This window comes from Neophocaena asiaeorientalis, unplaced genomic scaffold (assembly GCF_003031525.2).
Source record: "Neophocaena asiaeorientalis asiaeorientalis breed wild unplaced genomic scaffold, Neophocaena_asiaeorientalis_V1.1 scaffold317, whole genome shotgun sequence".
In the NCBI taxonomy this organism is placed as follows: Eukaryota; Metazoa; Chordata; class Mammalia; order Artiodactyla; family Phocoenidae; genus Neophocaena; species Neophocaena asiaeorientalis.
In genome coordinates this window covers 2,052,868-2,056,084 of record NW_020173114.1, presented here as the reverse complement: position 1 = coordinate 2,056,084, position 3,217 = coordinate 2,052,868, and the positions used below count along the sequence as shown (strand labels likewise).

Sequence of the window (3,217 nt, the reverse complement as noted above, 5' to 3'; positions counted from 1 at the left end):
TATGAAGCAATTTATATTGGACTTGGTGATTGTGTATCACATCTTTATAATCCTTTAAGTCTGTAAATAAATGGTATAAGGCAGGGGTGCCCAATGCCTGGGCCATGGACAAGTACCAGTCCATGGCCTGTTAGGAACCAGGTCGCACAGCAGGAGGTGAGCAGCTAGCAAGTGAGCAAAGTTTCATCTGTATTTACAGCCACTCCCCATCGCTCGATATTACCACCTGAGCTCCGCCTCCTGTCAGATCAGCGGCGGCATTAGATTCTCATAGGAGCGCGAACCCTCTTGTGAACTGTGCACGCGAGGGATCTAGGTTGCACGCTCCTTGTGAGAATCTAATGCCTGATGATCTGAGGGGGAGCTGAGGCGGTGATGCTAGTGCTGGGGAGCGGCGGCAAATACCGATTATCATTAGCAGAGAGGTTTGACTGCACAGAGACCATAATAAATCAATTGCTTGCAGACATATCGAAACCCTATCAGTGAGTGGCAAGTGAAAACAAGCTCAGGGCTCCCACCGATTCTGCATTACGGTGAGTTGTATAATTATTTCATTATATACTACAATGTAATAATAATAGAAATAAAGTACACAATAAATGTAATGCGTTTGAATCATCCTGAAACCATCCCCCCGCCCCCAGTCCATGGAAAAATTGTCTTCCATGAAGCCTGTCCCTGATGCCAAAAAGGTTGGGGACTGCTGGTGTAAGGTATGCAAGATAATGTTCCAAAAGATCTCATGGGACTTATTTAATTTTATGCTTGCTTGTAGTACTAAAATTAAATGATTTTAATTCTTTGCAATCATATATGAAAGCCTACTGATTTTTATTAAAAACTATGGATTCTGTAAATATATCTGTGTATAGATATTTTAACTGTAAATAACCATACAATTTTTTAAAATAACTATACTACTTTGTGTTTTTTTCCTCCCAATAGTTAAGTCTATAGGGACTTCTGAATTTCCCTAAAAATATTGAGAACTTTTTTTGAGAATTATTTTAACATTGGAAATAAAACACATTTTCTTATACCTTTCTATTTGCTTTTTGTTTCTTTGTTTTATAAATCCCTAGTGAAATAGGTTTTAAAAGTTATAGAAACATTATACAAAACTCTATTTTGTTTTCCTTAAATTGCTTACTTATTTATATAAGGTGTTTCCCAATTGGATTACATTATAGGAGCTTGAAATTTTTTAGTTGCTCAAAATATGATTTACTGTTTAAAGAAGAAAAGCACATATTTTAACATCTGTCTTTTTTCCTCTTTGCAGAGTTTTATTATGCTGAATTTCCCATAATCAGATAGGGCCTTGTGCTGTTCAGCTGTATTTCTGGACTTGAACATCCGAAGGTACCAAAGACCATAACATATTTGGCTGAGCATTTACCTAATAATACTTTATAACTGCCTTTGCAAGCTGTACAATTAATAAAGGAAAAAAATTACATCTTAATACCCAAGGAATTGTCATGGTTGAAAAGAACAATATCTTCAAAATAAATATTGATTTCATTACTACCTCTCTTAGAAGAGATTTTTTAAAATTGCAACTAAGCAAAATTAAGTCACTTATCTAAGAGTCCAAGCTTGGTACTGGTAGCTTAGAGTATATTACAAAGTGTCTGATTTCTAGTATAATACTTTTTAATTATATTTTCAGGAAAAAAAAATGGCTTGCTCCTTTCTCTTAGAACTTACAGAGGCACATGTTGCTTTCATCAGTCATCCACAAATATTCTTACCTACCACCTTTCATCGGATGTATAATTAGGAGTGAAATGCGCAAGCTATTGGCTACTTACGTTCAACTTTAGTAGTTGATTCCAAATACTTTTCCAAAATACTGAAAATCATCCTTAAAATTATAATGGTTTCTAAAAGCTTTCCAGTAGTATTATTTTTAGGCCAAAGCAATGTATATGTGTTTAATGATTGAGAATTCATAGTAAATATTTATATCTATTTAGAAATGATATACTCATGCAAACTAGTAAAATAATGCATAGAACGCACTCGGCTATAAATATATGTTTCTGATTCAACAGACTCTAGATAACACCCCCAAAAGAGGAGGAGCATGATGGAGGAGAGTGGAGGAGAAAAAGAAGAGAACAAGGCAGGAGAAGGAAAAGTGAGGTAAAAGGAACAAAGGATGCTGATTCTGCCAAACTTCTCTGAAATATGCTGGGCATGTACTCTCAGCAAAAAGTGGGTACCACTGTAAAAATAACAGCTCTCCTGTTACAAGGAACTGATGTTCTCCTTCAGGCTGCATCATTCCTCCCACAGTTTTGGGAAGGATTTTTCCTGAGTAGTGGTCCAATCAGTGACCTAACTCTGATGTTGAGGTTGGGGATGGAACAGCTCAAGTAATATGCGGGAAGTCCATCTAACAACTAGAATCCAGGATGTCCTGGGACCTTGAATCCTTCAGAGGGCACTTGTGGGAACCCTAGATCAGGCAATTCAGAGGCACTTACTGGTCTTAGAATATGCTGTGTCTATTAATTCTGTTTTATCAACACAAGTGCTGGTTTTGAAAGCATTGGAGCTATAATAATGACAAATAGGCAAAATGCAAATCAATTGCTTTTTTTTTTTTTTTTTCTTTGCAGTACGCGGGCCTCTCACTGTTGTGGCCTCTCCCGTCGCGGAGTACAGGCTCCGGACATGCAGGCTCAGCAGCCATGGCTCACGGGCCCAGCCGCTCCGCGGCATGTGGGATCCTCCCAGACCGGGGCACGAACCCGTGTCCCCTGCAGCGGCAGGGGGACTCTCAACCACTGCGCCACCAGGGAAGCCCATCAATTGCTTTTGATAGCATAGTTTGATTGACCGGATGCCAAAGTCACAAATTTGAAAATTTCTTAACCTAAAATGAACTAGCCTTGAAAAGTTTTGGAAATGTATAATGGATACTTTCAACTTTATGATAATCTACTCACATACATATTCAACATTTGGAAATAGATGTCACAGGTAACAGAGGACGCCAAATTATCTAACTATTGTTTTAATTTCAGATTGGATCTTAGGACCAAGGGTGTAGATGCTCTTTCCAATTGGCCTCACTTGAGAGGCACCAAATCTGTTTCTATGGAATGGAGTTAGGGCAAAATGAGAAACAATCAAGACTCCAGGGCTGTATCTGCAGTAGTGCTTATGATCACCATTGATGATGTGGCTTGAAGTGAATATGCTC

General features: G+C 38.2%; 1 long non-coding RNA gene across 1 annotated transcript; it reads left to right on the top strand.

Moving 5' to 3' along the window:
- Positions 1–490: 490 nt before the first annotated feature.
- On the top strand, positions 491–2,689 carry LOC112398825 (uncharacterized). The gene is made up of 4 exons (XR_003003072.1): positions 491–536; positions 1,286–1,365; positions 2,061–2,151; positions 2,631–2,689. It is a non-coding gene; the product is annotated as an uncharacterized LOC112398825 (long non-coding RNA).
- Positions 2,690–3,217: the final 528 nt, after the last annotated feature.